The following is a 26,918-nucleotide window of genomic DNA, read 5'->3' as shown; positions in this document are numbered from 1 at the left end:
AAGAGTTCCAGATGATTGTCAGTAGGTACTGGGAATTGAACCCTGGTCCTCTAGAAGAGCAGCCAGGGCCCTTAACAGATGTGCCACCCCTCCAGCTCCATCTCGTCATACTGCTTTGTCACTGTCTATGTGTTTCTATGATCTGTACATAGCAACTATTACGAAGCTTCCATAAAAACATTCTGTCTCCCCTGTGTCATCCTCAGCTCCCTACAACTGCTGGGAGTTGCATTGAAGAATCTGTTGTGTGAAATGCAGGCATGTAGTGGTCTGCCGGCTTCTGGTGAGTTCAGCACTGTTCTGTGCCTCATCGTCAGAGCTGAGTGGACTCCAGACTGTGCTGAGCAGCTGAGGAAAGAGGGGCAGGACCAGCTAAGAAGGATATGTCATGGCTGTGCTCGAACGATTCAGAGACACAATGATTCTATAGAGATCTTCAGAGGTCAAAACCAGGGCTCGTGCATAGAAAGTACCCAGACTGACCCCAGTGACCCTAACTCGGTGTAAGACAACCCCTGCCACTGTTCAGATCAGAAACAGGCCTAGCTTTTCTCTGGTTCATGTGGGGTCTGGAGTGGTAAACGGAGACTTGTCTGGGTGCTGGAGTTGGGGAGGAGTAACTGAGTGCCTGAAGTGGGGGACCCTGGGGAACCTTTCCATAGTGGACAACAGAAATGATGGTTAGGCTGACATGAATGAAACCTAACAGCTAACAAAACCCTTAAGATGGGCCATTTTTCCATTCTATTATTTCTCTATCTATTTAATTTTAAGAAAATTAAACTGAACGAGGTGACTTGCATTACAGAATACAAGTTCCAGGGGATTAAGTAAGCCACGGGGGTTTGACGGTGGTGGGTTTTAGTGAAGTCTCTCAGGATGGAAAGCAGTGTTGGATCATATAGGTGACTCCTGGGAGAGGCCTCGCTCTGATGTGGCTGGCCATAGAGGTGAAGCCTTGAACATCTGGGACAGGCCTCAAGGATCCCAGTGGGTTCCCGGCCACCCCTGGCTTCGGGTTGCCTGCATTTAAATCATAACCCCTTTCATTATGTTGTCCCAGCAAACGTGCTTTCTGCAGATCAAAGCAGATTCCTTGATGACACACGTCAGGACTGTGGGCGTGCAGTGGCGTGGGCAGGAAGTATTCGGCAGGTTTGTAGGACCTTTCCCAGGATGTCCCCACATTGGCTTACTGACCAGGACTCGGAGCAACCTGGTGGTGCAGTTGTCTTCAACATTTTCTGGAAAGAGCTGAAAGCATGGGCTGGTTCACAGAATAAATGCCCCGAGGATGAAGGCTGGATGCCTCTACGAGGGGCATCCTTGTGACCAGAAGCTAGGGCTACCGGACTTGCAGATTTCAGAGACAGTTTAGATGTATACCTGGGGAAAGGGGGTTCAGAGTGGGAAATGCACCTCAGAGCAAAGCCAGTGTGGGACCTGCTGGAAGGGGGAGGGTGATGTGTGTGAGGTCATTTGACTCCGCTGTCTCAGCCTGCTTGTGGATGGCTGTATTCGCCCTCTGTGGGGCCAATGACTGAAGCAGGCACAGGGAATAGTGTGTGGAGAGAGAGGTACAGGAGGAGAAAGGGGAGCTGGAAAACCAAGGAAAGGAAGGGCTACTGAGCTGGAAAGCACATTTCAAGGAAGGAGCCATAAGGAGGCAACCCCATAGCTGACATCCCTGTTCCAGACCTCAGAGCACATCCCATCTGTTTATACCCAGGAGGCCTCTACTTTCCTCTGCAGGCTGACTTCTCAGCAATAGGAAGGACATCAGTCCCCACACTTGTTCTGTTCCTGTTAGTCAGTATGCATTCTTGAGGGGACTTGAAATTTTTGTTACAAAAATCAGAAACAAAATATCAACATGTGTGTTTGCGCAACTCCAGATGAAGTGGGAAGTGACTGAGGTGGTTAGTTAACTGTGGGCCGTGTCCAGAGCACACGGGATTATGGGAAGCTGTTCTCCAGTTGGGGTCTCCAGTTGGATCTAGGGTTTGCTAAAGCCTTTTAAAGTCTAACCTTTTTATTTTTATTTTTTATTTTCTTTTAAGTCTAACCTTTTGAAATGTTGGGATTAAATCCTGCAGCCAATTTGTGGGGGCACCATTGGAATTAAACTCTAGAATTGAATCGAACTAAGTTATCGGTGTTAGAATCCTGAGAAATTAATGCCTCCTCTTTAAGTACTTCAAGATCTTTTGATGATAGCACTCCACTCTTAGGAAGAGCCCTCTGTTCATGTCTTATCCTGAGGGAGAGGTATGAGGGCCGTGCCCGCATCTGAAGGCTCCCTGCAAGCGTTCACCCTTGCCAGTCCGGTCCCCACATCAAAGCTCATTTGTAGATGGGAATTTGGATTCTATTGGGTAACACTGGAATTAAAAGGCCAGCATACCTTGGTAGGGCTATTTATAATGAGGGTGGCTTTTAATGAGTTTCCCACAGCTTGTTTTTGTGAGTACTGTCCTTGTCTTTCACAGAGACAGGCCCTGTGGAAGTGGGCTGGGTCTGAACTGGAGCGTGACGGAAGCAGATTACACCAGGGCTCCCGTAGTTCAGTGCCCTCCATCACCCCAGATGCCGGGGAGAGGCAGGGATGCCTGCATCTCTTTGACAATCTCAGATTCGCACTATTTATGTAAGGAATTAAGAAATTAGCATTATACCTAGTAATTTTCAAGAAAATGATAGCCTTTAAATGGTATTACTTTTTTCAAATACAAAAGGAATGGGAGGTCCTTTCCTGAGTATCTGTGTCAGGTTTTATGGGCTTTCATCTTTTACTTGTTGGACACATACACACACACACACACACACACACACACACACACACACACATACACACGCTATCTTTCTCATACACATATAGGTCAGTATATTTTATATAACATAACATATATATTCACATTATGTATGTGTATACATTATATGAAGCATATACATATCTAGTGCTTTCTGATTGCTTACTTTTTTATATTGCTTCCAAATCAACTTGCTGAAAAGGAGTCATGTTGGAGAAAAGCTTTGTTTTACTTTCATGCTTCTGCATGTATAGAGGCCCAGGAGTCAACGTTGGCTGGCTGCCTTGGTCCATCTCCACTTCTGTGTTTGAGACCTGAATTTCAGTAAACCTAGACCTTTCTGATTTGGCTGTTCTAGCTGGCCTGTGAGCCCCTGGGATCTGCCTGTCTCCTTGCCCTCAGTGATGGATGATGGACACATGCTTCCATGCCCAGCCTTTGCATGGGTGCTGGGGACCTGAAATCAGGTCACCATCGTGCTAGTGCAGCAGGCACTTGACCCGCTGAGCCGTCTGTCCAGCCCCCAGAGCACAAATTCTTAAACTTGAGACGTGTGCATCTTCTTCTGTAAAAGGGATGAAACTGTAAACTCTAGGCTGGTTTCATAAGGTTTCTGAATTATAAGAGGGTACCAGTATCACAACAAGACAAGGCCTCTCATGATGTTATATTTAAAACACATTTAGCATCTGTGTCAGCTCAAATGTAAGAGGGGCTGTGGATGAGTTATACGATGCTTAATTTTACATGTCAAATTGCTTGGACCAGTGTCTTCAGATTTATGTCTCAGCACTTTCCTGAATGGTGCCATGCAGCGGCTGTTTTGATGTGATTTGCTCTCACAGGGTGGACCAGACCGTCGCTGAGCTGATTGCCCTCCCTCGTGGGTGAGGCTCATTTCTTCAGAGCAAGAAGGGGTTTTGCAATGACTAGCCCTTAGGTGAAGTATGTTAGATTTCTTTCTGAGTCTGTGGCACAAACATCTTTGGCCCTGAATTTCTGTATCAGCTCATCTGCCCACCCTCAGATGGCAGGCACGCAAGCCTCCCTAATTGTGTGAGCCAATTTCTTGATCTTTACATATATCTTATGCATACTTTATATCAAGTACATATATACACTTCACACACCCTCCTTGTTTGCTCAGCTTTCAAGAAAACCCCGATTAACACACTTCTTCAGACTAGCTCACTGGTGGAGAACTCTGTGACCAAGATTAAATTGCATGCTGTTTTCCTTGAAGCTTGACTGGATCCTGTAGCCAAGAAGAAACGTTAATCTACCTAGCATGAACCAAAAAGCCGATTTTAGGTTGTGCGTGCGTGTGTGTGTGTGTGTGTGTGTGTGTGTGTGTGTGTGTGTGTGTGGTGTGTGTGTGTGTGTATGGGTGTGTGTGTGCGTGTGTGTGTGTGATTTTTTTTATAGATTATAATACAAAGTGGTAGGTTTCTTTAGGGCATTTTCATGTGTATTTTGTTTTGGTTGCTCCTTCTGCTCCCCTCCCCTCATCTCCCTGGCCTATCTGATGATATCTTCCCACCGCTACCGCCCAGTGTTCATTCTCCTGTTCATCTCTTCACATCTCATGTGTTCTGGCACCTTGTACCATCTCTGTCATCTTCTCTAAGCTGCTTCTCCCCCTCTCATGGTCAACTTCTTGATTTCCTGACGTTGTTGCTGCTGTTGTTGTTGTTGTTGAGACAAGGTTTCTCTTTGTAGCCTTGGTTGTCCTAGACTCGCTTTGTAGACCAGGCTGGCCTCAAACTCACAGCAATCTGCCTGCCTCTGCCTCCCAAGTGCTGGGATTAAAGGCGTGCACCACCATGCCCAGTGATTTCCTGATCTTTACCCACATTCATGTACACAGAAATAATAATTAGAAACTAGGATCTGCATATGAGAGGAAGCATGCAATATCTGTCTATATCTTTTACCTTAATATATTTTCCAGAGTAAAATTCCACTGTGTGTAAGTGCCTCATTTTTAGCATCTGTTCATCAACTAGGCTATGAATAGAGCAGCAATTAACATGGCTGTGCAGGTCTCTCTGTGACAGGATGTAAAGTGATATAGATTGCCACTGAGCATGGTGGCTTCTCAACTTTAGCCCTAGGCCTTGGGAGGTTGAGGTAGGTGGATCTTTGTGGGTCCCAGGCTGGCCAAGGCTGCCTACTGACATCCTGTCTCAAGGGGGAAAAAAAGTGTAGTATAACAGGGTCACAAAGCATTTCTATTTTTAGTTTAAATATTTAAAATGTCTAACATTGTGTTAGCCATGAGGCAAATTAAAACTGCATTGAGATTCCATCTCACCCAAGCCACAATGGCTGTCATCAAGAAGACAAAGGACAGCATATGGTGACAGGGATACGGGGAAAGAGAAACTCTTATTTAGTGTTGCAGAGGGTGTGGAAATCAGCATGGAGGAATCCCAATAAGGAAAATTAAAAATTTCAGGGGCTGCAAAGGTTTCGAAGCCTGCTGGCCAGTAGTATCCAGGGGACTATGTTGGAGTCAAAGATGACAGTGTGTTGGCTCAAGCTGAGGTCCCTTGGAGTATCAGGACACAACACCAAACGTGAAGGACTTGATATCTCTCAAACATGTCTGCCTCGCCCTTTGAATTAGCATTTGAAATAGCTCCACATCTTAAAGGTGTTTATGGGCAAAGATCCTGTGCTTCGCATCTCTCTCTTGTGATGGGAGCTGGGGGTGGTGTGGCTAAGAGCCCAGTTACTAGTCCCTAGCGTGGGGTGGAGAGGGACACGGAGCAACACGGCAGCGAGCTAAATCTTCAAACAAAACACATCAAATGGCTTTACAGACTTTTATAGGCTTCCGGCACACAGTAGGTGTTTGTTAAACATGGCGTACGAAAACGAGATCCTTGGCCTTTCTCAGCGGCATCTTTGCCTAGAGAACAGGTGCAGGAGCGGGTGACGATGAAGATGGGCTACTGTGAAGATGAAGGTCGAGAGGCCATGCTAGGTGCGGAGTGGCCAGCTGCTCTTACAGCTGAGCCTCCCTGCCTAAGCCACCTTCCTACGGCCCACTGGGCTGTTAACGAGGGGGCCCAGACGCCACTTGCTCACTACCTGTCAACTTTCCTTTTTGCTTCTTGTTTGTTTCCTGGTTAATTGCCTCTGGTCTGTGGGTAATGCTTTATTAGCTGGGGCCGAACCCCAGGCATTCTCTGGACCTGATGAATCAGACTGCGTCTCCAGGAGGCTTTCGGTGTGAGGTGCCTGGCCCCTGAGTCACTGGTCAGTCCAGTAGCTGCAGACGCGCGGCAATCGGCTCCCTTGTACCTCTGGACTTGGCAGGAGTTTGGGAGAGCTGGAAAGGTGACCACAGGCTGGAAAGAGCTGAAGAGAACCCAGAAGGGTGGTAGACCAGACAGTGTGTTTTGGAGGAAACCTGAAAGGCAGGTGAGTGTGTGTGGGCAAGCTGGGGCTTGGCTGCCATGAGCTGGGATCTCTTCTTGTGGAGTCTCTCAGGTCCGCCTCATCCCTCCCCGGTCTCTTCCCAGCATTTTGTCTGGGCAGACCAATGGCTTCTAGCCATCTAGATACTTTTAAACAGAGGCTTCAAAAGTGATGCGACCTTCTAAAATGTGAGCACAGGACACCTTGCTTTCAGAAGCTGGGATTTCTTAGATCAAAATCTTAGCTATGTTAAGCTTGCAGCACCACGTTCCCATTTCTGAGACTTGGCGTCTAACGCTATTTGCCCGGCGGTTGCTGGGGACCCTATGAGACAGTGCTCATAGCTTTCTGCCCTGTAGTCAGGAGACAGCGAGGCTAGTATTCTGATTTCAGGCCTCAGCTTTTACCATTTACATGTGCTCACCCTGTCTCCTCTCTCCCCTGCTCCCCGCCAAGCCCCTGGGCTTTAACTTTTGGTTAACGAAAGTTCATTTTGCGTCCAGTGAGCCAGGACTTGGGCATTCAGTATCGAATAAGGCGGGCATGCGCCTGCTTCATGGAACTTTCCATTCTGGCCACGGAGACAGACAAGGAACTGATAAAGGGTATGGTGGGTAATGACAGGTGGCCTAACTGCCGTGCAGAAAAAGCAAGGCAGGGTGTGGGGATGGAGGGTGGTGAGGTGGGCAAAAGCTGTTTTCGGGAGGGTGGCCTCGCTGGGCGATGGCAGTCTATGTCAGGAAGGGAGGTGGCTGGAGCTGAAAGGCCCACCCCAAATGTGGGAAAGGCCGGACTTGGGGGCCAGGAGCAGCCTTCCTGATCCTCAACTGCAGGTAGACTGTGATAACATATTAGCTCAGAGATGGTTATCAGGGAGTATTTTAATTGCTCTCTATACCTGTAATTTCTCATACCCTGCCTATATTTAATACCTCATTAGCCCCTTCCCAACCCCCAACTGACCTCCCCTTTCTACGCTTCCTTCTCCTCACGAACAGTCCGCCTTCCGAGGAAGTATTTGTAACTTCTGGGAATTCTGTCTTGTGTGTGTGTGTGTGTGTGTGTGTGTGTGTGTGTGTGTGTGTGTGTGTGTGTATCTGGCAAGTGCTGAGAGAGTGCCTTCTCCTGGATCAAGCTTCGCCTTATAACTACCACACAGCCTTACCCAGGTTAGCTGACAAAGAAGGCACGGTGTAGGAGGCATACTGCTGCTCTAAGTTGTAGTGCGCCTGAGTTGTTGAACCCTTACTTCTCTGACTTATGGAAATGGGTAAACACCTTACATGTTGTTTTCAAGAGTACCTGGTTAAAGATCCGTGACTATCCCTAATGGCCCAGGGAAAGCTACTTCAGAGCCAGCCTCTTGTGAGCATGGGGGAGGCTTGCAATCCCCCTTTTCTGGAGAGGCCCCACCACTCAGAACATAGACCTATCTGTTAGACACAATTCTGAGTCTGTATGTTGGAAGGCTTTCCTCACGGTAGCGTAAGATACAAAGGAAGCTTGCCTGAGATGTTTCCGCTGACCCTGTCTTCAGTGGGACTATATCAGGCATGGCTCCCACGTTGGGGCACCTGCCACACAGGCACTCTGTGGCACTTTGGCTACAGTCCCCTCATGTCCGGATTTACTTAGTTCTCTGATCCATTGCAATAGATCCTGACATTTGCAACTCAGAATTTTGATATTTCGTTTATAAGACTGACCCGAGCCATCTTATGGCAGCTTTGAACATGTCTGTGGAGACGGGCCACTTGCAGCTTTGCGGCTCTCAGAGGCGGGGCATCCCAGGAGCACAGTGGGTTTTGCAGATGTTGGACTATTGTTTTTCTCCCTAGACAATGGCATTCTTCAGATGATCTGGCAAGTTCACACTGTTCTGCACCTGGTCCCAGGAGGGATTCTCTGGTGGCAGGGTGGAATGGTCATTAAGAACGCTGCGAGACGAGGCAAGATGATTGATCTGAACTCGGGCTTTGGGAATCACAAGTTCATTTTAGGTGGAGGGGGTGTCTATGTGTCCGTGTTCCCACTGTGTGCATGCAACGTGCTTTGGCACAATACTTTCAGACTCTATAAGTGGACCCAAAATATTAGGATGAAATGTATGATTTGCAGCGTGTCCCCAGCTTCTCACTGCGTCTTTGATGGTTGCTGGGGAAGATGGTTGACCATGTAGAACCTAAAGGCAGAAATGGCTGTTCTGTCGCTAATGCTGGCAGATCCTGTGTAAAGCGCCCGTCCTTCCTGCTGGTCAGGGCTGAGTGTAACAGAGTGGCTCCCTCTCCTTCTCCTACCTGAGGGGGAGGTTGGTAGCTGGACCCCCATGCTGTCAACACAGCAACACAGCGGGAGTGAATCTCCGTGGACACACAGGATAGGATAGGAGATCAAAGCTCGTGTAGGCCATTTGTAGGTAAAGTCTAAGGCTTTATTTATGAGGCTAGGAAGCCTGGACACGCCCACCCCACCCCACCCACACCTGCCCCTTTAAAGGCCATTGTTTTAAATCTTCCAACATCCATGACCGACAAATTCCCCACAACATGGGGGAAAGGGCTTTGTTTCTCATTTCAGGAGTTATATTAATCAATTTAAAGCATCTCATTTGAACCAAGTGCAAGGAGTGTGGGTGTTTTATTTCTTCAAATGCTGAGGAAAAGAGAGGAAGAAGAAAGGAAGGAAGGAGGGAGCTGCAGGGAAATCCTGGAAGCCAAGCAGCAGAGTCAGAGGGAGCTGGTGGCTTTGCAGCTTCCCCCTCCTCACCGCCCCCCCCCCCCCCCCCCCCCCCCCGTCACCGTCACCTCATTGGTACTGGAAGGCCAGGCCAGTGCCTCCTGGAAGCCAGCAGTCAGTCGGAGCTAGGCCTGGGTCGGGGGGGTGGGGGGGGAGAATTGAGGTGGAGGACAACAATTTGCTTTGGTAAGAGTTTAAAACAAAACAAGTTCGCTCACTGACTCAGCAAACAGCAACTTAAATTGATTTTCTCGGGCACCATTCTTCCAGTGGGAGAAGCCCTTGAGCTGAGTCGCCGGGGAGAAGGTATTCGTTATGGTGGGTGGTTCTGCGGCATATTCCTTCTGTTTGGTGTAATTTGATGTTTTGAAGCATGGGTGGTGATTATTTGCAAACTTAACTGTTAAGACGATGGCATGAGCAGGCACACGCAAAGCCGTCCCCACAATTAAGATTAAGTGAAGGCACCCATCACCCTCAAAACATTTCCTGGTGTTCCCTCATGGTCATGCTTGTCCCCTTCCTTCCCTACCCATAAAGATCTCTGTCACTGTAAGTTAGCTTGTATTTGTAGAATTGTTGTGTAAATATATCTTATTGTCTGACTTTTTTCAGAAGACCTTTAAAAGCACTTTATATCATTGTGGGTTATCGTTCATTGTTTTTGATGATGATTATGTATTGGCTCTGGGGTCTCCCCAAATGCCAACGTGTCAAACACAATATCTAATGCCTGTGGGACATTAAGAAATGGTGCGGTCTTTAGGAGGTGGGGTCTAGGAGAAAGACCTTAAGTCACTGGAATATGTGCCCCACAAGGAATACTGGAATCACACCCCCTTTCAGTCTCTGCTTTCTGGTACCCATAGGTGAACAGGACTCCTGTGCCACAGCCCGTGCTGTTGCCGCAGGTTCCAAGTAACCAGGCTAATAAACCAAGAGCCTAAACAAATGAATCTCTTAGGCTGGCTTTATCAGACATTTTGTTAAAGTAGAGTAATAGGAGAGCAGCTCCATCGTGTTCACATACCATACTTTACCCACGTACATGTTGGAGAAATTTTTATGCTTTCAATTGTGTGTGTGTGTGTTATTAGAAATAAAGCCAGCATGAACATGGGTGTACAAGTAATTGTGTGGACACAAATTTCTCTGTGGGAAGTATCTAAGAGGGAAAGGTTGGACCATGAATTAGGGGTGTGTTATTTTATAGTTTTGCTTGTTTGTTTATGTTTATCATCATGTGTAGGCTCAGGCTGGCGTGCGTGGGCAGCTGCGCATCACTTCCTGCATGTGGATGTCAGAGCGGTGGAGTTAGTTGTGTCCTTTCACTATTTACACAGGTTCTGGGCATGGAACTCAGGCCCCCAGGCTTGCCTAGTGGGCGCCTTTACCTGCTGTGCCACCTGACCAACCCTGTGTTGTTGTTGTTATTTCCACAGTAGTTGTGATATTTTTGGTTCCACAGTGATGCCTTCCTAACACCCATCCACTAGTAGGATGGTTAGTCTAATCTTAGCTGATCTTCCAGGTGGGCAGTGGCGCACACTTGGGCTTTACCTGGTGACAAATGAGTCCGAGCTTATCCCTTTATGCCTTTCTTTGTCATCCCTCTGTCTTCTTTGGGCGAAATGTTTTGTTCACATACTTCCTTTGTCACTTTTAAAATTGAACTGTACACTTCTTTCAAGATTTCTTGTTTTGAGTTTTACTCTATTATTATTGTTCATGCTGGGTTTCGAGGGCGTGTATTAGTTCCTCCTCTCACTGCTATGATGAAATACCTGATTGACATAAGGACAGAAGGAAGCAAGCATTGCCACTGGACCTGATTTGTACCAACCCCCTTAGGTTCATTGCACTGTGTTTAGGAGAGGTACCGGCCTACACTTCCTCTCCTTCTGATACCTACTATTGGTTGTGGTCATTCTTGTCTTGAGAGGTGAGTAGAGAAATATGTTATTTCCTTTCAATTGCCCAGGATATTTTGAGTAGAATTGATATCTTTTTTTTTTTTAATCTTAAAATATATGATGGAATTCACCAGTAGAGACAGCCTGCTAGGCCTGGTGTTCATTTTCTAGAAAACACACACACACACACACACACACACACACACTAAATATATATAGACTTTATAATATATATTTATAGAATATATTTTATAATATATATATTATTTAATGAATATTGGCCCTTCCTGGCTCTCTACTTAGACTTGAGGGAGGACTTATTACTTTACATCTTCCAAAGGTATTTGTGGATTTTGTCTGACGTGTTCAGTATGTAGGCGTAGAGTGGGTGTTTTCTTCTGTTTTTGAGCCTGCTCCATCTGAAATGTCATCCATTCATTACTGATGTCTTCCTCTTTTCCTCGGTATGACTAGAGATGTATCCTTTTTTGACTTTGCCAAATAACCAGACTTTATCATTTTTCTTTTTTTTTTTTTTTTATCATTACTTTTCTGTTTACTCTAGAACAGTGGTTCTCAACCTTCCTCATGTTGTATGGTTTCCCCAACTATAAAATTATTTTCATTGCTACTTTATAACTGTAATTTTCTACTGTTATGAATTACAATGCAAATACCTGATATACAGAACATCTGATATGGGGCTCCCCCAAAAGGTGCCGAGATCCACAGGCTGAGAACCACTGCTCTAGACGTAACTTGTTTTTTTTCCCCCAAATTTAAAAGGAAATTATTTTTATTTTGTATTTATATGTATGTATCTTGTTGGTGTATTTTTGCTCATAGGCATGTCATGCCCACAGAGCCCAGAAAAAAGCATTAGATTCCCTGGAACTGGAGTTATAGATGATTGTGAGCTACCATATCTGTGCTGTAAGCTAAACCTGGGCCCTCTAGAAGAGCAGCTAGTGCTTTTAAACCACTGATCCATCTCTCCAGCCCCACCATAGTTTCTTAAAGAGAGAGCTTTAGCCATTGGTTTGCTGCCTTTATTTTATGTAGCCCTATAATGTAGGGACATCCTGTCTCCATGCTGCCTCCTGTGTGAGGCCTTTAAATTCATTGAGAATGTTTTCTATGGGTCTGGATCCGATCTCTTTTTGAGTACTTGAACAGAACACATGCTCTATTGTGTGAAAGTCTAAAATGTCAGTTAGGTTGGATGATAGACACCTGTAACTGCTTCCTGGTTTTCTGTCCCTGTGCTCTGTAATTACTGTGGAAGTGCTGTTGACAATTGGAAGTTTTTCTATGTGTGCGTGTGTGTGTGTGTGCATGTGAGTCTGTGTGTGTGTGTGTGTGTGTGTGTGTGTGTATGTTCCTCTTTTAAAAACCTAGGGGTGGTTAGATGACTCAGCACCATCAAACCTGACAGCATCCATAGAACCCATCTTGCTGAAGAGAAGCAACTCCCACAAATTACCCTCTGCCTTCCATATGTGCCATGGAATCCCTCCACCCTGAACACATACATACATGTATACATACATACATACACTTTTTAAAAAATTGACACCTGTCATTTTGCTGTTTTGTGTCCCATCTGTACTTTGTTCCCCTCTTTTTTGCCAATTATATGAATGTTTAGAATTCTGCTTTGTCTCTTTATGTCTCTAATGATTTGTTACTGGTTGCTTTGGGGGTTTCTAGAGTGAATCGTTATTTAACTTATCACAATCTGAGTGATTGTATACCACTTTTTGTACAGTGTAAGGCATTTCTGTGCCTGGGCATCATACCTTGTTCTGCATGCAACATTGTTACTTATATATTTAAGGAGTCAGTTATATTTGAATGGTGTTTAGATGCTAATTTAATTTTTTTTTTAGTATTGACCCATCCCTATATGATGAATTAGTTTACCTTTTATGTCTGAAGAAAGTCTCAGTTTCACTTTTTCTTTTCAAATGTATTCTTACTGGGTATAAAGATCTGGGCTGCTGGACTGCTGAGATGACTCTCAGATAGGGGTGCTTGTCACTAAGTCTGATGACCAGGGTTTGACCTCTGGGACCCATGTGGTTGAAAGAAATAGAGACCCTCCTCCCACAACTGTCTTCCGCCCTCCACAGCATGCAATGGCACATGAGATTTGCTCTTCTCACCACTATAATGGGTGTAAACAAACTTTAGAAACTTCGGCTTTGTTGACAGGTTGTTGTTCTGTGTGTGCAGATGTGTGCATCTGTTTGTGTGTGTAGGCCCAAAGCTAACACTGGGTGTCTTTCTTGACTCTGCTTTACTTACTGAGGTAAGGTTTCCTGCCCAGAGCTGGCCAGTTCCAGCTAGTGTAGACAGCCAGCTTGCCCCAGGGATTCCCCATCTATACTTCTAAAGTATTGGGATTACGGGTGGCTGCCGTCCCTGCCCAGCTTTGATATGGCTTCTAGAGATCCAAACATGAGCCCTTAGGCTTGATCAGCAGGTGATTCGTCCACTGAGCCACCACGCAGCCCACGGTGTTCTCTGTGTGCAGTCAACACACGGTTCCGTTTTCCTCTCACGGCTGTCCTCAGGAGGCCAGCCATCTTTCTTCTCTTAGAATTTCGTGGCTCATTTTCTTCTTCACTGTTTCTCCTCAGCAGTTTGACCCTTTGACCGTGCCCTGCTACTTTTCATATTTCCTGCTTGTCGTTGGTTGGTTGAGCATCTTAAATCTGTTGCTTTATAGATTTTTTTTTATCAAATTTGTCAAGTATTCAGTCACCATGTCTTCAAATATTCTGTGTGACCTCCTCTATAATCCTTCAGCGTCTGCCAGGGAATTCCATAGATCACCACCGATGCTCCGTTTATTTTTAAATAATTTCTTTTTTATTTTGAACACCTTTTTTTTTTTTTTGCTAGTTCTTCAGTTTCTCAGATCTTTCCTTCTTCTATACCTAATGTACTGTTAGTCCCCTCCAGTGTGGCTTTTTGTGTTTCTTGTGTTTCTCTGTTTATTGTGTTTCTCAAGTGGAATTTCATTTGGGCACCTTAGGTATCACTCAGTTTCCTAACTAACCTTCTGAATATAAAGACTGCTGCTTTAATGGTCCTTGTCTGATATTCTCAGTTTTAGTTGATCCATTTCCCTCTAAATTTGGGTCATATTCTTCTGCTTAGTTGAATGCCTACTAATTGAAACAAGCTCTAATACTACACACTGTATACAAATTGTGCTTTGTTGCATGGTAATATTGATACTCTTATAAGTAGTTGTAAAATTTGTTCTGGAACAGTGACTTGCAAATAGCTTGGTTCTTTTCATAGTGCTTTTTCAATTGTTCAGGCACAGCCAGAGGAGCATTTAGTCTAGGGCTATGTTATTAGTAATGACTTTTCTCTTCTCTGACACCAAATTCCTGACAAGAACAACTGAAGCAGAGGTTGAGGTGGGGGGAGGAGGGCAGAACTTATTTGGCTCATGGTTCGAGAGCACACCCCATCATGTTAGAAACAAGCTGGAAGTAGGAGCAGGAAGCTGCTTGTTCACAGTCTGAGCTGACCAGGAAGTAAAAAGCAGACAATGTCAGCACTCCACTAGCTTTCTCCTTTTCCACTTTGTATTCCGTTTGGGAGCCCCGACCCTGGTCTGTGCCGCCATGTTAGAGTCAGTCTTCTTCCATCCTCAACTAAACCTCTCTGGAAGTGCCTTAGTGGATACACCTAGAGGTGTAGTCTCCTAGGTGATGTAAATCTGATCAAGTTGCCAGTAAAGACTAACCATCACAAGGGCCAGCTATTCCCGACAACCACAACGACGTCCTCCTGCATTCGCTACCACTGCCTCGTGAACTGAGGTTTTCCACCTTGCTTGGTAGGAATACCCTATGTGCCTGGTCATTTTCTTTCCCTTCCACTTGCATGGTTCTTTTCCTGGGCTCAAGTATAGCCTACATCGATGACCGCCCTCCTGAGTACTCCAAAGGAGGGCCCTCCAGTTTTCTGAGTCCTTTCTCGAGGTGGCTCTCTCCTGTTATTTACGTCTATCGAGTCCTCTGCTTGGTTCTCCGCGGTCTCAGGTTGGGCTGTCTGGGAAGCCTGGCAGGTTCCGGCCTCCCTGTGACGTGGCACTGAGGTCTTCTCAAGACAGCAATCTGGGCTACTTGAAAGCTCACTTCTCTCGCTTTTCATCTTTCTGGAGCAGCATCTGCTCTTGCCTGAAGCCCAGTATCTTCAGAAGAGCTGTTATATTTAGTCTAGATTTTGAGTGTCTCTGGCAGAAGGGGAAATTTGATCCTGGTTCCCTCTTGTCCAGAAGGAGAGGGCTTGCAAACACTGTATTTAAACATCCTGACAGTGTGCAGTGACTCACAAAGATGATTAAACTGTTTAGACTAACAAATAATTCTACCGCTGGGAATGTAGCTAAAATAATTCTTTTAAAATTTGTTACATGCAGAAAAATGCTCTGTATAGCGTTAATTATATCTTGGGATTAGGAAGAATTTGTTTAGCAAAAGGACAATAGTTAAAATCAAGCCCTACATATCCAGCTTAAATATCATATGTTTATATGATAATTTATAATATTTTCAATCTAATACAAAAAGCTTAGTATTTCATATTAAAGCATTAATGGTGCATTAAAATCCATAGTATATCATAATTACAGCATCATAAAAACAAACATTCCTAGGGACAAAGACTTAAACAGTGTATTCCCCATATCCATGGGTTCAGCACCTATGGATGCAACCAACTGTAAAAGAAAAATGTTAATAAACAAATTGTCACTTTGCCAAGCATATATGAACTATTCTCTTGCCACTGTTTTCTGAACTACAGAGTGGAACCTTCTGTACTTAGAATTCACGGGGAGGATTTGAAGTACATGGGAGGATGTATTTATATTGACAAAAGGCTATGCCATTTTTCATAAGGGACTTGGTGTCTGTGGGGAGGCCCTAGGATGGATCTCTGCTGATAACGAGAGATGAATGGCAATAAATGATGCCTTTCAAAGAAGCCAAGTCAAGCATTCCCTCCTCACTATGAAGAGCTATAGGGATATGTCCATCACTGCCTTAGAATCTATCAGTTTAAAGTTACTATGATAGTCACTCATTTTAATCTGTTACAAAACGCTACAGCAATGCAAAGAAGTACAGAGAATAATAGAGAGACCTGTGGATACACTATTACCCTTATGAGGTCAGAAATGGCCATATAGTTGAAAATTCCCAGTGTTGCATACTGCTGTTGCAGTGTTCTCTCCCCAAGCATAACAGCTATTCTGACTACTATACGCGTTTTCTGTAAGTCCTATCCCATCCTTTGTGCTTTTGTTTATGTGGCGTTTCTGGGTACAGCCGTGAGCACCCCCATCCATTCTCCTTCTGGTGGACATCTACATTGCTTTGTCTTTTACTGTTGCAGTGATGATAAACCTGTTTTCTCTTTGCTTTTGTGCGTGTACACACACACACACACACACACACACACACACACACACACACACACACACAAAGAGCCTCTAAGTTACATATGAGAAAATTCTGAGGTTGTAGGGTCAGTCATTAGGTTTTATGGAGTTAGAGTTTGTAATGTTTGGTTTTACCATTCTCTGAAAGAAATTCTTTCAGGTTCACTTTCAATTTTTCCCCCATCGGATTATTTTTAAAATATATTTTATTAATTTATTCATATTACATCTTAATGGTTATCCCATCCCTTGTATCCTCCCATTCCTCCCTCCCTCCTATTTTCCCCTTTCCTCCCCTCCCCTATGACTGTCACTGAGGGGGATTACCTCCCCCTGTATATGCTCATAGGGTATCAAGTCTATTCTTGGTAACCTGCTGTCCTTCCTCTGAGTGCCACCAGGGTCCTAGAAACCTACAAGAAGAACATTATGATGGGTGGATCTGGGCCCACAAGTCCTGCTCAAACTATGGCACCAGCCAAGGATAATACATGCAATAAACTTCGAACCCCTACCCCATTGGATTATTTAAAAGTTCTGTGAATGGCGTGATTATTGAGTTGCTCTTGGCACTTAAATGGGAACCTGGGGTCTTCCTGGTTTATCTACATAGCGATGGCTGTGGTTATGTAGTACTTAGGCCGCCTTTCCAGAGTCTGATGTCAAGCTGGGCACCCTTCACACCCATGTACTTGTGTGTCATACTGTCTAATGAGGTTCCTAAAATCTGCCTGTTGGGCCCACCTTTGGCTGAAACCCTTAGCTGTATCCATGTTGTTTGGCATGGCTTTCTGCCTGTGTTCTGTTCACCGTGACACCTGCCGTCTTTGGCAGGCTCTCTGATGTCACCATGTCTACATGATGGGCACCATCACCTGGCTGTCCCCTGCTCAGCCCCCACTGCCACTTTCTCCTGTTGTGAAGCACCGTCTTCGCCTCCTGACCTCACCAGACACTGCCTGTCCTCCCTGGCAACTGTTCCTTGATGGCTTCTTCAACTGAGATTTTTCTGGGGATCCTGCATATTTTGGGGGAAGAGTAATGTCACAGGGTTACATAGTTTCAAGTCCCTCCAGCCTTTAATGAGTTTATAAGATCTTTACCTACCCACAAAAAAATGCCTACCCCCCACCCCCACCCCCAACCCCCCAAAGCTTATTCCCCAGATGTCCTATTTGTCCTCCAGAGAAGGAGTTTCCCAGCTTAAATGAGGACTAAGGATAGCAGTGTCTCTGCAGCATCTCTCCTTCTTCCCTGGGAAGGAAGCTGTTGAACTTGGCCTAGCAGACTCTGTCCTCATCTCCTCTTTGGCTAGCAGTCCACCCCTGGTGTCTGATTATCATTTATTGATTAGATATTATTCATCTGAAGCCACGCCTCCCCCTACATCTCCCCTAGGTGCGTCTACACGTGTTAGCAATTCCCCCTTTCAAAACACAAAAACTCAGTGTGACGGTTGCTGCAGAGGGTGGTCTGTGTTCCCTGAAATGCATCTGTTCTGGTTCCCCTCCGTGTCTTATTCTAACTAAAGAGAACATGAAAGGGTGAAGCAACAGGGCTGGAGGCCACGGCTTAGCCTACCTTTGGCAAACTAGAGGAATGTAAAACCTCTGCTGGGGCCCCTCCCCACGCCTGTGGAAGGGAGTGACTTGGCGGGGTTAGCTTTGCTGCTCTGTCCCACAGTCTGGACTGCAGCATACTAACTGCCCGACCATGCACAACTGAGACTCAACCTCTCCTTATGACACGTGTGCAAGGCGACGAGAGCCATGCTTTGCAAAGTGTGTTCTTTCTGGACCCCTGAAGTCAGTCGCCACACAGCCAACTTCTTCACCAACTTGCAACCCTGCATTTTGGGACGGGACCAATCCCAGTGTGTCTTAGGCACCCACAATGTGTGTGTTGCATCATCTTGGCTGGGTGAATTATCATTAAAACAGAGGACACGCCTGCTTGTACTGTACTTCACTCACAAACTCTGCTTGCTGGCGCTTCTCTTTTACAGGTTGGCTTACCTATAAGAGCCCAGGGCTTACTTTGGGGCCAAGACTTGCCCCACTAAAAGATGTAAGTGCAGGCTCTGGAATACTGAGATTGGATGACAACATACAGTGTCCATTGACGGAAAGCAGATAAATAGGATGACTCTCCCTGACAGGAAGCTGTCTACTTCTCTGTCACTTGGCATCACTGGCAGGTCCTTGATCTCACAAGAGACTAATGCCTGTGTCCATCTCTCATTAGAATTTTACTGTGACCCTCCAGAAGCATCACCATTCATGGCTTCTATTTGTTTTTCTCACAGAAGAGGAACTGAGACAACAGGGGCCGAGTCTCACACCTACTGTACCAGGTGCTCGGGTGCTCATTCGGGAAGTAGCATTAGCAGGCTTCTTGGCTTGAGAGTCTAGTCCTGGAACCCTTTCCAGGCCTGCTTATGCACCCAACCAAAGACTCTGGTGAGGCAAGGAGTCTAACGGATGCTCTCTCTATGGGGCCACGGTAGTGCTGCCCAATGGGCCTAGCAGAAAGCCTGGTACTCCGCAAGTACTGGGACTCCTCTCGTCAGTTAGTGGACATGCCAGTCTTCAGAAAAGCTAAGAGTATGGGCCAAATGGGGGTGCAGGTTAATTCCCCTTATAAACAGCTCCCGTTGCACTGAAAAGACCGAGAGCCCCAAGAAGAGGTTGGTGAGGACTTTGGGCTGGGGCATCTTCTCCTAGTTGTGCCTGTATGAACAGCTGGAATTGACGTTTGACTTTAAGGAACATTTGTAACTGTAGCGTTTTAAAGCATCAGTAATCCACTTCTTTTTCATGATCACCCCCTAAAGAGCCTTTGAGCACATTTTTTTCCTTAATCGCTCCTATACTCACCACCGTGTGACGTTTCTGTGCTCCAGATGTTCCAGACACCTGTTGATACCCCCGTGCCCATGAAGCATCATAAACCATTGAGGTCTGTAAGCCATCTCTGCTCCCCAAGACCAACTTTCTTACTCCCCTTTCCTGTAGAGAGGTTGTGGTCTGAAGGGTTTCTTCAGTTTTGGTAGTGATGACATGTGAAATGCATGTGTATTTATAGAAATGAAAACAAAATACTAATCATCAGCAGCCAGGCCTGACTCTTAGGATGGCAAAACAATTCTCTGCTAATGAGCATGTGATTACAGCTGCCAGGAAATAGCTATTAAATAGATGGAATCTACTACACAGGCCAAGAAGGCAGGATGGGTGGGGGTGCACGCTCACCGGCTGCCTTGCTTGCCAGGCAAGGGCTGTATGGTTCATCCGAGTCAATGCCCAGGCTAGCCCCGAGAGAGCCAAGGTCAGGCCAGAAGGCCAGGATACCTGAGGCACAAACAGCTTACTCACTGTTAAGATTTTCTTCTAGTAGATCTTCGTTTTCAGCCAGGTAGTGTTGTTGGTGGGATTTATCTTGTTCTTGTCATTCATGTGGTGATGGTGTTTAAAACACGTGTATGCTATAAAACCATTTTCATCATTTCAGGTTGTGTCATCCAGCGACGTCTGTCACCACTATGCTATGCCATCATGGCTGCTACTATTTCTAATATGCTCATCATCCTAAAGAAATTCTGTATCCATTAGACAATGACTCTGGGTTCCCTTCCCATAGTCCCTCTCTGTCTCTCTGAACTTGGATGTTTTAGCCATTTCATGGAAGTGGAGGCCTTCCACGTGTGTCCTTCAGTGTCTGGCTTATCACTCAGCAGAAGGTCTTTTTCATGGTCTGTTCATGTTATGGCATATATCTGACAGCATAGTAAGTGCGTCTATGCCAATTAATACTGCACACATATATTCCAGTTTCAGAAGCAGGCAGTAAAGTGTATTTGCATAATCAGTAGCAGTTAAATTACTGTGTTGTTCATCTTTGAAAAGAAATGTTATTTTTCTTCATTTTCCTTCTTTGAACATCAACAAGTTTGGCTAGCAGGTGACTGTGGTCCCTGGAGGAAGGTTTCTGGTTCCAACAATGCTGGCACATGCTGGTATTGTTCTAGACAATCGGTTCTCAACCTGTGGGTCATGACCCCTTTCGGAGTCACATATCAGATGTCCTGCATATCAGATATTTACATTACGATTCATTAACTGTAGCAAAATTACAGTTATGAAGCAGCAACAGGAACTAATTTATGGTTGGAAGTCACCGGGACATGGGGAACTGTATTAAAGGGCCACGGCAGCAGGAAGGTTGCGAACCACTGCTCAAAGCCTCCAATCACGTCATTGCAGTAGGTTGAGCAAACCTAACACTTACAAAGAGTGTAGATTTAACTCGTGGTGACCACAGTGGATCTGCACATTTAAAAGGTCCCCTTCTGGAGGTCTGTAGTACAGTCCGTACTCCAAGAGACTCAGGTCTTGTCCTGGGTTTGCTTTTACCGTGCTGCGTGAAGTGGGGCTGGTGGCATAGTGTTCTAATTGAGTTTTTGAAGCTGTCTGTGAAGCGTGTGTGTGTGTGTGTGGTGTGTGTGTGTGTAGCTAGGTGCACACCGATGCCATGGGAAAACTACTTCCAGGAGTTTGGAGCAAAGAGGGAAGCAGCCTGGGCAGATGGAGAGCAGTGCCACCTGCATTGTCCCTGTCCCCAGTCCATGTCACTGGAGAATGTGAAGGAAAGTCTGATTTTCTGCAGGCTCTACTCTTTTGTTTGTTTGTTTGTTTGTTTGTTTGTTTGGCCAGAAGAAGGTGATGATACTGAGCCCATCTGGGAAGAGCCTGCTCAGGGAGGGTCCTTACCAATTACAGGCCTTCCCTAACAGGCTGTGTATGCTCAGCCCTGGGGCATTACAGCCACCAAAGCCAGCCTCACACCCACGTCTAGGTAACTCAGGTGGTGGAGGCTGAGCCCCAGGGTGGGGGGATGGGAGAGTGGTGCTCAAGACTTACAGAGCAGTAACTGTTCTCTGTGACTAGCCTAGGAACCCGGAGCCCGGCCTGTGTCATGCCGGTGTCTGGGATGCTGGTTGTAAGGGGATCACAGGGTGCAGGCTCTGCAGCCTTCTCATAGAGTACGCAGCGAGCCCCCCTGGAGCGTGTCCTGGGATGAAGATACACAGAGATCAGTGGAACTTTAATAAGTTAATACATGCATTAGGTTGAGGGTTTTAAGAGAGTTAAACATTCAGTGGTTGGAATTCTAAATACAAATACAGAATTAACATCTTGGTTATGTTTTGATTTTTAAAAAAGTTACAAGAGTGTACTCCAGATTTTTTTGGATGCTCTTTCTACATAAAGTTGCTTAGTAATAAGGCGGATTTGTGACTCTCGTGAAACTCGATATTACAGGTGGAAATGCCTAATAGATGTGCGCCCCCTAGTGCCCCAAACTTTATAGTACATTCCCACAAGCACCTTGAGTGACATTAGAAGGGAAATGTGATACTTTGAAGCTTTGGGGACATTCAGGTTAAGTCTCTTGTTTCTAAGTCTTTGGTAATCATTACAAAACAGTGAATTGTTTTCCATGGAGGATCTAGGGCTATTCTAGAAGGTTCTGGCGAATCAAAGCCTACTAATCTATTACATGTCTTGTCATTGTGGGGTTTTTCCTTATCTAACAAGTATGGGAAATGCAGACCAGGCAAGATTGAGAGAGAGGCTGGGGCACATGGATGCCATCCAGACCATCCCAGCTTGGTGTAACGAGGCCATTCCTGTGCTGGTGGCTGGCAAAGGTCTTAGAAACCAACTCTATGGGGGCGAATGGAATTGAAAGTGCTCCTGTTGGGAAAATGTATGAACAAGCCAGACACAGACAGTCAGTCCTCTGTAAGGCATCAAATAGAAGAAGAGGATGAGCACCTGGTGCCATGACCATCTGAGGAAAGGAAAGTCGACCAGAAAGGCCCGTGTCAGTGGTCTCAGAGGACTCTTTCCAGGGTGACTCCTTAGCTTCCGAGTGCTCAGAGAAGATCTTCATCTTGCTGTTTTGTAACTTCAGCTTTTTCTTGGTGACTTTTAAAAAAAGACATCAACATTACAGGGTAGGAAAAGGTTAGTACTCTTTTCTAAAAGTGGGAAATTTGCATTGTAAATTCTGTTCAATGCAAGCACGAAACACAGAACTTTGACACCTCATCGGAGCTCTCCGTGCTGACTGAATTTCTGTCTCTAGGCCAGAATTGGCAGCTTATTCTATTTAATTCTCAGGGAGTAATCAGTGCTGAAAGCGTATTTCTTTGACAGTTGCCCTTGGGGGAAACTGGGCTAGGCTTGTTATTTAGGCCAGACAATTAAGTGGAAGAAAATAATAATAATGTGAACTGTGAGGTCTTCATTTTGTTCCAACAATGGCTACATTACGAGCCTCCTTTTTCAATATTTATAAGGGATGGGGAAGGGGCTGGTGAATAATAGAAATTAGAAATGAACAAATCCACTTCAGAGTTCACAGTGAATTTGAATGGTCTTCTGATTAAGTAAGTTGGAATGCCATCTTCAAGTTAGAAGTCAGGATTGAATGTGTGTGTGTGTGTGTGTGTGTGTGTGTGTGTCTGTGTGTCTGTGTGTCTGTGTGTCTGTGTGTCTGTGTGTGTGTATGGTATGTGTGTGTGGTGTGTACATGTATGGTGTTGCGTGTGGTGTATGTGTGTGCTGTGTGTATGTGTCTCTGTGCTGTATGTGTCTGTGTATGTGCATGTGTGCATGTGTGTGTGAGAGAAAGTGCACATTTGCACATCCATTGCTCTCTGAAGCTAACTTGAATTTGAAGCCATAGCAGGTGGTCAGAGTCCCACTCCATTCTAGTTCAGGAAAGCGTCACCAGTCTTCATGGTTATACTGTCTGCCATTTAGTAATATCTGTGTCCAGTCCCATGACAGCGTCCCTGTCTCCATTCCCAGTGGGCAGGTCACATGTTGTCCTCACCCATGTTCACCTGGTAGCTGAATATTGTTTGTGGTAAGGAAATTTCAACTATTTTTATAGAATTTGATTTTTTAATACTTTTAGTAGAAATAAATAGTTATCCCAGCTACTTTGTTAAATGGTCAAATGCCTTATGGGGTAGCACATTCTGTTACTGACCCAGCCTATTTTGTGCCTTATACCACAAACTGAAAGAGTTTATTTGTAAGATCGCCAGATGAGAGAAAAAAGAATCCTCAAGTCTCAACTGCAGTCCCCCAGGAAAGGGCTAAAGCTATTTCAAAAGGTGATTTGGTGCATGGGGGGTAACTGGGCTTAGGAAAAGGAAAACAGTCAGTGCCCCATTTATGTGTAATCAGATTGCATGTTTCCCCCCCCACCCCACCCCATGGGACAGCTCTTCCGAAAAATGCCGGTGCTGGTGTCCTCAAAGGGTAGAGCCTTGTCTCTCTGTCAAAAGTTACCCAGCAGACATTTGCACAGGCCCAAGCAAAGGGTTATGAGGCATCAGCCAATCTGAATCGGCAAAAGTTGGCCTCCAGGGTTCGAAAAGCAAAGAGGCCACCACTGTTGTTAGGGCCTGTGCTGTAAAGGGTGAGACCTGGAGGGCTGGTGCTTGGCCACTAAGAGCAGAACCCTGAGTTTGGTTCCCAACACCCATGTCTGTTGGTTCCTGCCACCCTTCCCTCAGTCTCCAGGGAGTCCAGTGCCTCCTCCCTCAGTCTCCAGGGAGTCCAGTGCCTCCTCCCTCAGTCTCCAGGGAGTCCAGTGCCTCCTCCCTCAGTCTCCAGGGAGTCCAGTGCCTCCTCCTTCAGTCTCCAGGGAGTCCAGTGCCTCCTCCCTCAGTCTCCAGGGAGTCCAGTGCCTCCTCCCTCAGTCTCCAGGGAGTCCAATGCCTCCTCCCTCAGTCTCCAGGGAGTCCAGTGCCTCCTCCCTCAGTCTCCAGGGAGTCCAGTGCCTCCTCCCTCAGTCTCCAGGGAGTCCAGTGCCTCCTCCCTCAGTCTCCAGGGAGTCCAGTGCCTCCTCCCTCAGTCTCCAGGGAGTCAAGTGCCTCCTCCCTCAGTCTCCAGGGAGTCCAGTGCCTCCTCCCTCAGTCTCTCCAGGGAGTCCAATGCCTCCTCCCTCAGTCTCCAGGGAGTCCAGTGCCTCCTCCCTCAGTCTCCAGGGAGTCCAATGCCTCCTCCCTCAGTCTCCAGGGAGTCCAGTGCCTCCTCCCTCAGTCTCCAGGGAGTCCAGTGCCTCCTCCCTCAGTCTCCAAGGAGTCCAACACCTCCTCCCTCAGTCTCTCTCTAGGGAGTCCAATGCCTCTTCCCTCAGTCTCCAGGGAGTCAAGTGCCTCCTCCCTCAGTCTCTCTCTAGGGAGTCCAATGCCTCCTCCCTCAGTCTCCAGGGAGTCCAATGCCTCCTCCCTCAGTCTCCAGGGAGTCCAGTGCCTCCTCCCTCAGTCTCCAGAGAGTCCAGTGCCTCCTCCCTCAGTCTCCAAGGAGTCCAACACCTCCTCCCTCAGTCTCTCTCTAGGGAGTCCAATGCCTCTTCCCTCAGTCTCCAGGGAGTCCAGTGCCTCCTCCCTCAGTCTCCAGGGAGTCCAGTGCCTCCTCCCTCAGTCTCCAGAGAGTCCAGTGCCTCCTCCCTCAGTCTCCAAGGAGTCCAACACCTCCTCCCTCAGTCTCTCTCTAGGGAGTCCAATGCCTCCTCCCTCAGTCTCCAGGGAGTCCAGTGCCTCCTCCCTCAGTCTCCAAGGAGTCCAACACCTCCTCCCTCAGTCTCTCTCTAGGGAGTCCAATGCCTCCTCCCTCAGTCTCCAGGGAGTCCAATGCCTCCTCCCTCAGTCTCCAGGGAGTCCAGTGCCTCCTCCCTCAGTCTCCAGGGAGTCCAGTGCCTCCTCCCTCAGTCTCCAAGGAGTCCAACACCTCCTCCCTCAGTCTCTCTCTAGGGAGTCCAATGCCTCTTCCCTCAGTCTCCAGGGAGTCCAGTGCCTCCTCCCTCAGTCTCCAAGGAGTCCAACACCTCCTCCCTCAGTCTCTCTCTAGGGAGTCCAATGCCTCCTCCCTCAGTCTCCAGGGAGTCCAATGCCTCCTCCCTCAGTCTCCAGGGAGTCCAGTGCCTCCTCCCTCAGTCTCCAGAGAGTCCAGTGCCTCCTCCCTCAGTCTCCAGGGAGTCCAGTGCCTCCTCCCTCAGTCTCCAGGGAGTCCAATGCCTCCTCCCTCAGTCTCCAGGGAGTCCAATGCCTCCTCCCTCAGTCTCCAGGGAGTCCAGTGCCTCCTCCCTCAGTCTCCAGAGAGTCCAGTGCCTCCTCCCTCAGTCTCCAGAGAGTCCAGTGCCTCCTCCCTCAGTCTCTAGGGAGTCCAGTGCCTCCTCCCTCAGTCTCCAAGGACTCCAACCTCAGTCTCTCTCTAGGGAGTCCAATGCCTCTTCCCTCAGTCTCCAGGGAGTCCAATGCCCCCTTCTGGATTCCAGAAGCACCTGCATTTATATATGCGCAGATACACACATAGACACAAAAGTAAAACGTCTTTATTTTTTTCAGAAAAGTGAAAATGCGGAGGAAGGCTTGATTTAAAATAACCTGGGGCAGCAGTATGTAAGAGCTCTTTGTGGAGAAAACTGGGTGCCTCTGCCAAGAAGGGATTTCCTCCTCGCTGGGCCATGGCACTTTTGGTATCTTTGGCTAAAGTCAGGAGCATGAACAAGCAGGCAAACAGCTAACTCTGGATCGTATTCTTCAGTGTGCCCAGTGTGTAAGACATTATTATTATTTTTTTAAAAGAAAGAACTGGGAATTAGAGCATAGCTCAGCTCAGTGGTAGAGTGCTTGCTAACATGGGCTAAGACCTTGTTTTGATACCCGCCATTGCAACTGACTTATAAAATTAAAGATGATACTAAGTCCTGGGGAAATGGCTCAGTGGATAGAATGCTTGCTGCAAATAGCATAAGGACTCAAGTTCAATCCCTCCAGAAGTTATGTAAAAACCCAGTGTGTGCCTATAATTTTGAGTGTTGGGCAGACAGAAGCAGGGGCATGTTAGGGATGTCTAGACTGGCAGCTGGTCCAGCCTACTTGATGAGATCAAGGCCCAGGGAAAGGCTCTGTCTCATAAAATCAGGTGGAACATGATCGCAGATGCCTTGACATCTCCTGCTGGCCTCTATGTGTACACGAGAGTGTCTGTGCATGCCTGTGAGTGTACACATACACAAAGGAAAATAAGTAAAAATCAGACCAGTCTCCGGTTTGTTGAGCGGATATGCATTTTCTAAGTGCGTAACAGAAGCATAAGACACACGTACCTAGCTGGATATTAGCAGGTTTGGAGGTGGAATGCTGAGATGCCAGGTCAAGGCGCAGAGATCAGAATCCAGAAGGTCTGATCAAGGGGCAAGGAAGACCGGCACGGTTGTGAGGCACGAGGCTGTGTAGGCCATAAGGAGATGGAACCTTGTCAGCAGCATGCTTACCACAGCATCTGGTGTGTAGTGGGAAGAGGGTGATAGGCCAGAGTTAGGAGACTAGCTGAGCCCTGCAGTTCCTTTCAGAGGAAGTGTGTTCAACACATGGCCTCTGAGTCACATGTACCCTGGGATGGTCATGAGTGTGGGCCAACATAAAATCAGAAATGTACTTAAAGCCTCAAACTCTCTCTCTTTCTCTCTCTCTCTCTC

General features: G+C 46.6%; 1 protein-coding gene across 7 annotated transcripts in view; it reads left to right on the top strand.

The window, feature by feature from the left end:
- Positions 1 to 26,918, top strand: part of FHOD3 (formin homology 2 domain containing 3) — a 412,148-nt gene that overhangs the window by 216,103 nt on the left and 169,127 nt on the right. The window contains exon 1 of one of the 7 annotated variants that reach the window (XM_084780625.1): positions 6,080 to 6,239. The exons of the other annotated variants lie outside the window; for them this stretch is intronic. The gene's annotated coding sequence lies outside the window, so the exon portion shown is untranslated. Of the gene's footprint in view, positions 1 to 6,079; positions 6,240 to 26,918 lie in introns of those variants that run through there. 7 annotated transcript variants of the gene reach the window in all.

This window comes from Acomys minous (assembly GCF_964271855.1).
Source record: "Acomys minous genome assembly, chromosome: 4".
Classification (NCBI taxonomy): domain Eukaryota; kingdom Metazoa; phylum Chordata; class Mammalia; order Rodentia; family Muridae; genus Acomys; species Acomys minous.
Note: the sequence above shows the minus strand (reverse complement) of the source record. Positions and strands in the feature narration are given on the sequence as shown.